This window comes from Cupressus sempervirens, chromosome 3, assembly GCF_028749045.1.
Source record: "Cupressus sempervirens isolate cs-2001-9-10 chromosome 3, ASM2874904v1, whole genome shotgun sequence".
Lineage (NCBI taxonomy): Eukaryota > Viridiplantae > Streptophyta > Pinopsida > Cupressales > Cupressaceae > Cupressus > Cupressus sempervirens.
In genome coordinates this window covers 166,937,782-166,951,817 of record NC_143120.1, presented here as the reverse complement: position 1 = coordinate 166,951,817, position 14,036 = coordinate 166,937,782, and the positions used below count along the sequence as shown (strand labels likewise).

At 34.2% G+C, this 14,036-nt stretch overlaps 1 pseudogene across 1 annotated transcript in view; it reads right to left on the bottom strand.

The window, feature by feature from the left end:
- Positions 1–10,784, bottom strand: part of LOC149565292 (uncharacterized) — a 186,181-nt pseudogene extending 175,397 nt beyond the window's left edge. The window contains exon 1 of the transcript XR_016362030.1: positions 2,879–10,784. The product of XR_016362030.1 is annotated as an uncharacterized LOC149565292 (transcript). The remainder of the gene's footprint in view (positions 1–2,878) is intronic.
- Positions 10,785–14,036: the final 3,252 nt, after the last annotated feature.

Here is a 14,036-nt window from a genome sequence, read left to right as displayed (position 1 = left end):
GATTAAGAGATGAAGATGTCATGAGACTACTGTGAAACCTCGACACAAAAGCAATAGTACAGAAGCCTAAGGTCGGTCATGTCGAATGACTAGCATAAATTTTGGTTGATTCCTTGAATCAAAGATGTCGAACTACTAGTGATGATCAAATCATCAACATATATAACCAAAAGGATGATATAACTTCTGAATGCTTTGACATACAAACTTGAGTCAAAAGAAATGTCTGAAAACCCTGATCTGTGAGGTACTTACCAATTTTCATGTAGCATGCCTAAGGAGCCTATTTATGTAATGTCCCCATTTTGGAGGAGTTAATTATTTATAAAGTTATCAATAAAAAAAAATATTACAAGGTAACTTTATATTTAATTAAGTGATATATCTTATAAAGTCATTAAATAAAATAATGTTCTAGAGGTTGCTGGAAGGAGCAGAAATAATTTTAAAAAGAGGCCAACCTATCGAGGAAAAAATAAATAAATAGGCATTGAGGGCTCATTTCTTATCATCGAGATTTATTATTGATTTTTGCTAATGTGCGTTGTGGAGCCTAGGGTTTCTGCAAGTAGTCACAATTGGCCATTGAGAATGAAAACTCTCAATTGGTACGCAATTTTGAGGTTGTGAAAGATCACCTAAATTATTGCAGTTGTGGGAAGGATATTTCAGTCCTTTCACTTGTACTTAATTTTTGGTTTGGAGTTTCAAGTGGAGTTGCACTTTCACCATATCATCTTCAGCAGTCAGTCTCCAGTATCTGATCAATCCAGGCTCTTCTTTTCAGTTTGTAGTTGTAACAAGTTCTCAATTGTATACAGCTAGTTAGGGTTTATCTATAATGTGCCATGTCATAATGTTTCGGTGCTGAAAATTGCCATATCATTTGTAAAAACATTTGGTTTTCATTGAATAAATACGTTGGCACTATTATTTCCTTATTTCAGCAATATACTTTAGCAGTGTATTAAATTTAGGGTTTTGTTTAGTGGCCTATTAGATAGGGTCATTAAAATTTAGGGTGTAGATTGCTTTCACTAATTTGAGTACTTGGTGTTCTTTACAAGAAAATTTGAATCCAAGAGGTTGTGTGATGTAGACCTCTTCCTATAACTTACCATTCGAGAAGGTATTCTTGATGTCTATTTAATGGAGCTTCTAGCCACACTGAGTTGTCGTGGCTAGGACTAATCTGATGTTGCTCATCTTTTTTGTCAGCACAACAATCTCCTCATAATCAATTCCTTCCCGCTGGGAGAAGCTTTTAGCAACAAGACAAGCCTTGTACATTTTTGAAGTACCATCAGCCTTGTATTTGACCCTATAGACCCATTTTCGTTCAATGGGTTTCTTCTCAAGAGGGAGATCTAACAAAACCTTAGTGTTATTCTTTAGCATTGATATCAAGGAAAAATAGCATATTTTTGGGCATGGATCCCAATGCAAGGATTATGAGATACTGAGAAAAGCTCTCAAAAAAACCCACAAAGAAAATGTTATCAAAATTTTCATTGACTAAAAAATCCAAAGGCTTTCACAAGAACCCTAGTCGGCTAGAAATGATAACTAGGGGTCTGTAAACTTTGGAGGATCTCTGAAAGGAAAGAATGCAGGTCACATTTTCAAAAAACCCTAGTCTGCAAAAACAAAAGCTGCAGACCCAAGCAGAGAAAGTGCAACTGTATTTTTAGAAATGTCTGAAAAAAATGACCAGAAAATGGTCTTTTTGAGAGCAAAAACCCTTCCAAGATGAGTTGCTCAAGTGTATAGAGTCTTTGCTACAGATGCAACATAGAGAAAATGACCCAAAAAACTCTAGAAAAAACATAGTAAAATCTTGTTGCTATAAAAAAGGGTACAAAATTCTTCGAGTTCTGGGAGCTGTGGTTGCAGATGACAGAAGACTAAGTCCCGGGAGATTGCGTAATCATGGGCTGTAACACAAAATCAAGGCACCAAGAAATGACATCAATGGCAAAAAATAATCTTGTCACTGCAAAAACTGCAAAGAAAAGTTGGCAAAAAAGTGGAAAATACCACAATTAGAAGCCAAGAGAAAAAAATCACACCTAGAAAGAAAAAAATGAAAAAAAAAAGTTTTTGCAAAAATCTTAAAAATATAGCTCTGATTCCATATAAGCGGGGCAATTCAACAGTTTATAATGAATTGAATTTAATTAGATCAATCAAATCAATATATACAAGTTTACATAAGACGTTTCCATAAAAGAACTAAGACAGAAAATGGAAACATCCAAGCATATATGGGAAATATGACCATTACAAATAGAAACATGTCAGCTAGGAGAATATATGGATATTATTCTAATACCAACTAGACAACATTTAATAATTAAAAAAGGAAAACGCAAAGCACAGTGATGGATGATAAAAAGCCTCAGTTCACGATAAAAATAAATAGATGGTAGTAGTAAGCTTTTAGAGATAAAACTAAGTTGCGCGATTTAAGGCTTAATTATGACACCTAAATACATGGCTGTAAGAGCAGGGTTCATCTACATACTACATATTTATCAACATGAATTATATAATATTTAAAACCTTCAGTAAATATAAACATGTTGAAATTGCAAAAATTAAATATGTATATGTACAAAAAAGTTTCAACTTCATATGATCCTACACTTAGAAAACATTTTTAAGAGTCTACATTGTATCATCATATCAAGATTCCAAAGTGATGCAATTTTTGACATGCATTCATCATAAAATTTAAATTAAATCAACAAAAAGGAAAGTCTGCAAGCTCTCATGTTTCTCCAAAGAACTTTAAACAATTCTAGTGATGATAGCTCAACAAAAGGCACTAATTTACTCTAACTTGATAATTGAAATATTACCAATGCTTCTAGATTACCTGGTTTGTAGAAGATAATGAACATCATTTCAACACTTCCTCCAAACATGATAAAACACCCTAAGCCACGCTGTCACTAATTATGATAGGCCTCTTGGAAGAATGATTGCTTTTGGTTGATCTGCAGGCTATTGAAGCATCCAAAAGCAGCAAGAGAGGGACAAGTATAAAGCTGAAAAATGAAACCATGGACAGAGAATCTGCTGTCAGAAAAATGTAAAATTGAATACTACCCTAATGATATATCTGTTAACCATGTATGTTAAGCCATGTGCCATCCACCCATCTTTGGGGTGACCTACCTGTGGCATGAGTTTTAGTAGAAGGCGCTACTGATAAAGTGAGCCATTTGATTTCTCCAAGTTTTAAGGCATTGGAGTAAAATTAGGAGCCATGGAAGTATAAATAAATAATACAGGAAAAAAAAATTAAAAATATGCAGGAGAACTTAGAAGTGAAATTCCTAGTTCATTTTCCTTTATGTATATAAGCCTTATAAAGTTACGTGGGGCCTAAGTGGGTAGTTTCACTTTTATCAAAACCTTAACAAATAATTTATGGTAAAAATTGCTTCGTTATCTATAGAGCATCCATGCGGAGGAATCCCCACTCCTCACTTCCCTGCTTTCATCCTCAGTGCTATTTCCTATTCAAATATTCTTCTGAGGATTTTGGGAGTTGTTGACTCTAAATCATGTATAACCCAGAAAGTCAAAAAGCATTACATTTGTGTGCTCCCATGCTTTTGCAACCCTATGCTTAGTACTGACCAGAAATATGTATCTATTTTTTGGGTCTTATCCAGGTGACAATGTGATTCATATTATCTTGTATGGTGGCCTACGTGAATTCTTAAATGAGTTGTCATTCCAACCACATCTCAACTTTGGTAGTGCAGGAGCAAGGCAATATCAATGTGGCTTGTCATCCATGGTGGTTACATATTATTGGGTACACGTGTTATTTGGTGGGATCCTCTTCTACATCTCATTGAAAGACTTTTCTAGTTGCCTTGCGACGATGTGGCTGTGCAACAAATGTTGATTTTCTCATTACAGACGACCCCTCAAACTAAGTAACTTGCGATTCTTGTGTTTGCATGAATGCTAATCAGTCATTGATTCAATCATATAGGTCTAGCATCCTTTGTGTCATGGATTTTTACTAAGAACTCAAATTGATAGCCATATGAATGCTAATTAAAAATTGTTTAATCATGTAACTTCGACAACCTTTAGGTCATGGATTTTTTACTTTTACTAAGAACTCAAACTTGATAGCATGTAACCCGTGCCCTACGGAATCCAAGTTGTTTAAGGCTTTATTGCTAGTGGTTGTGTTTTCTCTATGTTGTAATGATCATGCCTTAACCAAGACCCATGCCAAGGCTTCATGTTCTCTTCCTATGGCTGGTGGTGATCTCAATTTTATGAGCCCAAGTGCTGTCCACTTGTCCTTGACAACATCGTTGAGCCTGATGGTAGTCTATGGAGGTATACAGAATCAGAACAGAGGTTTCATAGCTATAAAGAGGATATCAAATCTGAGTCAATTGTGGGCATGGGCTGGACATGGGTCCAAATTATGATTTTGGGCTTGATGCACTGGATTTGTACAAGGTGGTTGTCAACCTGGTCGTGCATTGTCACTACATTTTTTCATGGATCAAAGCTTATCTTTATTAATTAAGACCCACACTTGTGTGCAAGGATGGCATTGGCACTCAAGGTTATTTATTGCAAACTACCATTTAGATTAAATCCTTTGATGAATGCGCACAAGAATAAGGTAGATCAATATCAGTTTACCTTATAGGTCTGTAATAAAGTAATCAATTTAATCATATAGGCATTTCTAAAGTACCAAAATGTGACCCAATGCAGATTTCTTTTACAATGCATGTGCAAATCTTCTGGCTGCCAGCAAAGGTAGACTATGACACAACCTAATGCTGTTGCAATTTGACTTGCCACATGCACATATGCCCATGGGTCTGGTTGTACCAGAATTGTTTTGTAGACATGTTTCTGCATGGTGATCTTTTTGTTGGCTTATTGGTTGGTATGAGGATTAAGCCTTCTGTTGTAAATCCCTCGCTTCCAGATCAAATTATTCTCTACCATCAATTCAACCATTTCTCACTTTGTCTTTCACTTCTTCTCTTGTTATAAGCTTTTGGATAAGGAATAGAATACAGATTTTTGTCGGTCGTGGTGGTCTCTCATTGTGTCCACCAACTTTCAATGACGGGGATGAAATGGCAGAAGGATGGATTTCTGGGAAGAACATTTTGGAAGGCCAGTTTTAATGAACAGCAGGTGGGACCTACTGAAAACATAGGAAATTTCAAATAATCATATTATGGCATTGATGAGACATTTATTATATGCATAATAGAAGCTTAATACATAATATTAGACTTGAATTGAGATTTCTCATGAGAGTTGCCAAATGGATTAACAAGGTTTAATTGCTTTCTTTGTCAATGTGCATATATAGTTTAATAAGATTTACAATAAAATGCCCAAAACCTGCAAGTTTCAACAACAAAATGACACAAGAATAGAAAATAGGCTGCTGCCTGTAATCAGGATCTACTATATCGCATTGAAATTGGAGGTTAAGTCACTATCACTATGAGGAACTGTGTCATCCAATGGAACCCTAATCAATCCTCTTGTGTATCTTCCTCATCAATTCATGTGGCATCTTCAAGATCAACACTCCAACCTATAATTGGAGATCGTTAATCCTTACAACTATGTCTTCTTAATGTCTTAAAATAGTATGCCCAAGCAACAACTTCTCCAATTCTCAACTGGTAAGCCTACTCCTCTTGATTGGCTATATAACATGCATGTCTGTATGTTATGTACAGGTGACTAAAGATTGATACAAACTTGTCATTCATCCATTGTTATGTGTTTGTCTATATCTACTTGCATTGAGGATTAATTGGTTTGTTAATGGTTGTCATTACGGCATGGTAATCAAAGTATTGTTAAATTTTCTTCATTTCTCTTTAATTTTCATATAGAGAAGACCCCAAGGTTCGCCCTCCTGGATTCTACAGAGCCTAATGAAGAAGTGGGGCTTCCCTTCCCTATAACTTGGCATCTGACTGTCCTCTCATTGTTAACAAACCCTTCTCTTTGCCTATGATATCTTCTCACCAGTATCTTAGTCTCAGTAATGATTCTACAAAGTAGGTGCAATTTTGTGTACCAACGGAAGTGTTTCTACATATCACCTTTAGTTACAGGTTTGAGCATAGCTACAAAGCTAAAATCCAACTTTTCTTTTACAGTTTCTTGAGAAAACCATTTCAGCACTGCTTTTTTCAGGCAAGAGTTAATTTACCTCTCTGTATCTTTGTATTAGATGAAAAAAAGCTCTGGGCATGAGAGGTTCTAAAAGAAATGTATGATAAAAGGCTGATTTTGGAACCTGTTGGAAATCAACTGACATTTGAGTTGTATCTCATTAGTGATAAAGGATGTTCAGAAAAAGGGCCTGATCAATCCATGAAGCATTATATGGCATAGACAAGCTTTGTGATCTTGAAATACATTTTTACTATTTAGATTGTAACGATAATTGTATATACAACAATGAAAACATAGCTACATTACATAGGCCATCATATTAAGATGTTTCTAAATGAAACAAACGTAAAATGAAGCTGAAAATAAAGAGACTAGCTAAGATGACCGTTAAAGAAACACTGCATTATTTTAATACCCTCCCTTAATGGTCATCATTCTAACCAACCTACGTAAGACATTATTTGCAGGCCACTTGATCACATATGCATAGAAGGTTGCCCCATCCTGGTCAGAAATGCATAGAATGCTCTACGACATGAGAATATTGCTGAGACCCTCCCTAATGCTACAAAAAAATTGGAAATGACCAAGATGACCAAAATCACTCCAGCCTAATGTTAGGGAACAAAACTGCCCCTCCTTGTAGCTAGAGATACCAAGAACAACTTCTCAAACTGAAATCACGATATTGAGGAGAAAAGCACCAAAAACTTTTGTAGATAAGCACTACAACCCAAAACAAACTGCAAGAAACCACGCCTTTTGTGGATATAATCAACAAACCCTCAAATGATTTTTTCCAAAAAAATCAAAAAAACCACAAGAGCAGCAACACTGATGAAAAAATCATAAAATCCAAAAACGTTTTTTGAGGATAAAATCAAAGAAACTGAACACAATGTTTTTCCAAAAAAAAGGTCAATCAAAACAAAGACATGATTCTTTTACAAAAAAATTATTAAACCCAGACACTAAAGCATCTATCGTGATATTTTGTGGAAAAAAATCAGAAAACCTTTTGTAGAGAAAAAAACCCATGATTTTAGTGTGAAAAATCGAGCAAAAGCAAAAATTGCATGAAAATAACTTTTTGTAAAAATCAAGCAAACCCCATGTACAAAATGATTTTCATGGAAAAAATTGTACCAAAACCAAAAATAATTTTTGAAGAGAAAATCAAAAATAAAAACGTAAAAAATAATTTTTGAAGAGAAAATCGAAAAAAACTCGACAATAATTTTTCAAGAAAATAGTATAACACTAAACAGAATTTTTTTGAGCAAAAAACTATAAAACCAGTATATTTGCAGATAAAATCATGAATATGAGATTTGAATGCTGAAAGTCTTCATGTAGGTCGGAGAAAAAAAAGGCACCAAAAACTTTGCAAAGAACGCATACATCTCATGTCTGTAAAAAACACACACAAATCTCCTCAGAAGCACGCCATAAACCCTAGCCACACGTTAAAGATTTTTGTCGCTAAAAAAAAAAAAGTACAACAAAAATGCACCTTGGATGCAAGCCACAAATTTTGGAAGAATGCATCCAAAAAACAGATGGACCATTAATGTGAAAAAAATTTAAATGGCATGGAAAAGAGATGGGAGGTTGTGCACCTCGTTAGTTGGAAAAAAACGTAGATGCCAATCACACACCAACACAACATGCACATTAAAATGCTACATAAAGGAGAGAAGAAACGACACCTAAAATACCCACAAAAATCCTTGTGCTCGATTATTCAATCTCAACAATTTTCAGACTGGAAAAGCAAAAAATCACAAAACCCTCAAATTGAAAAAACAACTTCACAATTTGTAGGTAATAAAAAACCTTTGCTTTTGTTGAAAAAATAAACTAAAATTCTAAATAATTTCAAGATAATTATTTAGGATCAGACCACAAAGTTTTTATAAAAATTGCGAAAACTTAAATAACCTCATTGACCCACTCTTATACCATGTAATGGAAATTGCATATACAAAAATGAAAATGGAGTTACATTATATAGGCAAGTACATTACAACATTTCTAAATAAAACAAACATAAACTGAAGTCTAAAATAGAAGCTAACTAAGATGATAATTAAAGAAGCATAACATTATTTTAATATAGTTATCAGCAGCCATGCACTTCCATATAATGAGAGTAAAGTTAAATAGTATATACATTATGTTGAGAATGTGAAGGCCATTCCTTTCTCCATCTCTTCATTTGATGGTTGTCTCTTCCTATATGAAGAGTTAAACATTTGTATAAAATGGTATAGACTTTGAATTCTACCGTACCTGCAAATAAAGATATTGCCTTGCTTTCCAGTGGATGTAGCCTTTAATGATGAACCATGTAATTCCTTGTGTTGTGTGTAGATTCTTAATTTCTTGGTTTTCCTGTTTGTTTTTTGGTGTTGATTTAATCATTAATCTGTTCTTTTGGTATTTACTCAATAAGTAGTATCAGAGCTCAAGAGAAGTTGTGGGAAAATTGAAGAAAAATGGAAGTAATAAATGTACAAATGGAAATTTCTTGGGGCAAAACTTTGTAAAGTGGAAGCTACAGCTAGGAGCTTTGCTAGTACAAATAAAACTGGAAGGAAACACAAAGAAGCCAACTGCGATATATGATGAGGAGTGGGAGAAGTTCAACAAAAGGCGGTGGCAAAAATAATATTTTCCCTCTCCAAATTGTGTTGTTTAATATTACAATAGAGAAGACACCAAAATATCTTGAGGAATGGTTATCTAACATTTATGAAAGGGCTTCAGCGTCAAATGAAATGTTTTTAATGAAGTTATACAATCTAAAGATGAAGGAAGACAAAGTTGTGTCAAACCATTTAAATGAGTTTAACACATTGATCAGCAAATTAGTTTCTGTGAACATAAACATGGATGATGAAATTTAGGCCAATTTGATATTGTGCTCTCTACCCAATATCTGGGAAGACGGTGTAATGGTTATCAGCAACACGGTGTCCAGCAAGAAGGGAAGTGTATAAAAATTTGATGATCCTATCGAGACTCTTCTCAGTGAAGTTACGATGAGGAAGAATTAGGTAAACTTCATCAGGAGATGCTTTTATAACCAGCAATAGAGGGACATCAAAAAAAAGAGGAAATCATAACTAGAGAGAAAGAACAAAATTCAACAGGAAATCAAAGTTAAGAGGTTGAAATAGAGACTGTTGGTATTGTGGGAAAAAAGGCCATATCAAAAGAATTGCCGGTTATTCATGAAGGCTGAAAATCAGCCGGAAGAAAATGATGTAAATGCAACACATGAAGAAGATGTGGGTAATCTAATTCTAACTATATGAAGAAGATGCAGGTGATACTGTTGGAAAATTTACAGCAGATGTTTGGGTGCTTAATGCGAGAGCATCATTTCATGCCACTCCATGTGGGGAGTACCTCAAAAACTACCAAAGCGGTAAATTCAATAAAGTTTATCTTAGCGATAATAAATCTTGTGATATTGTTGGCAATGGGGATATTTTATTGAAACTAAAAAATGGAAATAGTTGGCTGCTACAAGACGACGGATATGTTCCTCAACTTAGAAAAAAATTGATTTCAATTAGCCAAACAGATTCTCAAGGATGCAGTGAACTTTCAAATCAAGTAGATGGAAAGTGACAATAAGAGCCTTGGTAATTGCTAGGGGCAGAAAATCAAGCACTTTGTATATGCTACAAAATCACACTAAAGTGGGAGTTATGATGGCCAAGAGGGACGATATCCACTCTTGAGCCTAGGGTATAGGATTTGTGGAATACGGAATCCTAACTAAGTACACCCCTCATATGGATGGCAAAGAGCCACATGATGGGAAACTGGTATAGTATCTGCCTAAGATACCGATACTTGTATGGAATGACTGGATACTGAAGTGGATGCGCACAGAAGCTCGAAGGCAGACGGGTGCCCTATGGGTGCTACTCGGATGCCACTCACGGGCAACCGGATGCATAGCACCCACAATTTTTTTATAGATGAACCAACACCTCCTAGTCTACCATCAATTGTTTCATGTAAAACCCATAAATCATGCCTTAATTAAATAATCTGTTGGTTCACATCTGTCGTAATCACCTCAAATCTGTTAAACATTACTAGATGCATATTTATCTAACAGCATAGGACTTGTTATATTCTAAGTTGGCTATGTTATTTATTACAGTTTTCATTCTTCAGTCAGTATCGATACTAGAAACATTATCGTTTTTTTAAGTGACTTGAATCGGACAATATATAGACATGAAATAACTCACATCTCTCTTTATCATATACATATCGACACTTCAGATTTTCGCTTAGATGTTATTACAAACTTATTCATGAATGTGTCAGCATAGACAACATGACCTATTCCTGAATAGAAGGTTTTTCATCTCACATACTTATGAAGAAATCACTTTTGACCATATGCTCGAACAACTACATTCACCACAATCAACAATGGAAACACAATCTGTCATTATTTTTACTTCAACATCTTTTAATTAATCTGTTGACAACGCACAGTGGCTAATAGAACGAAATCATAAGAGAAACATATTACTGTATATTAACAGGAATATTGTCTATGTCTATTAGACTTCAGAATGAAACGGAACCAAGCAAACTTCTCAGTGTTTGTGATGTATTCATACATAGTACAAATCGAGGATTCAAGAAAACCAAAGCCAGGATAATCATAATTTTCAGTGCCAGCAGTTAATCATTTTTATTCAAGACATGAAGTCTAGTACCAGTAGACAGTCATCTCTTCGTTTGGTATTTTAATATTAATATTAGGTATAGGTGTACATACACACACACACAATTCCAAACACATCTATACCCAAAAAAAAAATCCTGCAGCCTGTATCCACTTCCAGATCTATATCCGAAATGGTAACTTAGGTATCTGCTCTTGGCCCTAGGGTAGAAGACTGATTGGATATGGATTCCTCACTGTGCACACCTCAAATGGATGGAAAAGTGGCACATGATGGCCAAGATGGATACTATTCACTCTTGGGCCTGGGGTAGGGAATTGGATATGGATTCCACACTTGGCACACTCCCTCGTATGGATGGAAAGAGCCACATGAAGAGGATCATAACCGACTATGAAATTTCTCATTGGGTACAACCCCTTATATGGATGGCAAGGAGGGATGGTATCTATTATTGGGCCTAGGGTAGAGGATTGTAAAGGATTGTATAAGGCACCCTAATGTGCCCCTTATCCTAGCCCCCCTATGGTTTAGCCCCATCAATGAATGAAAATATATCTTATAATTAAATTAATAATCCTAAGCCTTCTTGAAATAATCTTATGCTTTTAATGTCTCCGATGACGAAGATCTATTTTTTGGATTACGTTTCAATGGTCTTGTAATGTCCCATGTTGGGGCTTTATTGAATTTATCTTAAGTCTCTCAATTAGGGTTTGGATTGTAATGTCTATGATGAGATTAGTCATGCATCTCATTAGATTTAAGTTGTCTTTAACACTCACATCCAACCGTATTACTATTTCAACTCTAAGAAGGAAGGAGTAGGTGTTATCCAAGTTGCTTAGACACCACTAATGGATTTCCTCAAAGTTTACAAATCCAAGTTTGTATCACAAAGGCTTACGGAATGCTAACCCCTACCCTCTCTAGGGACAAGATAAATTTTCTTGGAATTATACAAGCCCGTCCTTGGTAACACTTCAATCTTAACTTCTTAGTCAAATAGTAATTGGCTCTGAGTTTATATTTATAATCTTGATTATCAATGATAATACATATATCATTTTAATTGTTATTATAATATATATATATATATATATATATATATATATATATATATATATATATATATATATATATATATATATATATATATATATATATATATATATATATATATATATATATATATATATATTTAAACATGTGTGTGTGTGTGTGTGTGTGTGTGTGTACGTGTATGTATGTATATATGTATATATATAATTTTGAGTTTATTATTATTTTTGTCTATGCAAGACCATGTATGGATCCCTTATTCATAACATCACTTTATTATACTATTTTGTAAATTAGTATCAATGCATAGATAAGTTACAAACATACTACTTGTTGTTACCTATACTCGTAAGTTGTAAGCAATTAAATATGTTTTAATTCCTTTATAAGTACGGATAATATATATTCCTTTTTGTGATCCTTCTTAATTATAATATAAATTCTCTCCTCTTCGTACTTTGAGAATGAAATTGATTTGTATTACAAATGGTCCGTGTACCCTTTGGTGTGGGTTGTGACTCTTCTTAAACAAATCAAGTTTTGTATAATCACACCCCTTAGACAATTGGGTTAGTAAATCTTTATTTTTGCTGGTTCTATACTTCATGTGATTTGTTGTTTATTGTGTAATAATTTTATTTTATTTATTTATTTTATTTATTATTTATCTATTCATACAGTACCATTATTATTTCAATAATATTTTAATAATAGATCACAATATTAAGATTATTAAATTTATAATTATGAGAATCTTTGTTTGTCATTTAATCTACTAGTTTATATAATAATATTTTATTCAACAATTATAATATTTCTTTTGCAATTTAATAAAATTAGTCAAACTCTAGGATGTGGACATCACAGATCTCCTAATATCTTGAAGGACCTTAGCAAGGTACATCATGTTAATAATTCTATTCTTATTCTTTTTCTTCTTGGAATATGTAATTTAGGGCAAAAACTTGGGCATTTATAGAAGGGGACAATACAAGTACATAGTGTTGGTAGCCAATCAAAGTTTGAGTATAAGTGAGACAAACAGAGCCAAAAGAATAGTGCTTAGGGAGGTGTTCATCTATAGACCAATTAAAGAGCAGATAAACTAAGAAAAATTTATTAGTGTACAACAAGAGACCACAAGGGTCTATGTGACTAAAAAGTGTACAAGGCCACAACCAACAACGGGAGCACCAAACGATGTCCACAGAAAGAAAAAACATGAAAGAAAAAGAATAGAAAAGGAAACAACTAGATACTCCTCACATGCAATTGTTAGTTCAAGACTAGAGGATACAGTATGTTAATGGTTAGTGTCAGAAGAAGCAAAACATGAATCTTGTATGCTACCACTATTTGCTTTGCATCACAGAGAAATAAGCATCTGTATTTTTGTTACTGCTATCTGCTTTACATTACAAAGATATAAGCTTCAGAATTATGCTAACACTGTCTGATATGCATCACAGAGATATGTGCATATGTACATATATTCATGCCTATGTATGCATACATATACATATACATATATCTCTGTCATACATCTGAATTATTGACAGCAAAGTGAGCATATTGTGACCAACTTATATTGGTCGGGCTTTATATTATCAGCAACTTATCATATTACTTGTATCGGGTTTCATATCCCGTGCCTTGCCTTTGTTATATATTATCGGGCCCTTTGTGTTGTTATCAGGCGACAGCTTATAATTGATTGGGCAGTTATTATTAACTAAACATGCCTCCGAAGAGGCATGTCCCTACGTGGCTTTTGGGCCACGTAGAGACATGACTCCGAAGAGTCATGTCTCTCACTGCTTGTATATATACTCTTCATTGCCGCAGAGAAAAAGGAACGATTCAAGGCATCTAAGTACCTGCGGATAAGTATCAGTATTGTTTATTATTGTTATCACTTTCACTTTTTGTTATACAGTGATCAGGAGCTTTAACCGATGCTAAAGGAGGAAGATTGTTAAAAGTTTGTTGCAAGTCACAGTCAAAGATAAGTACTTATATTCTACTTGATTTAATTCAGAACTTATC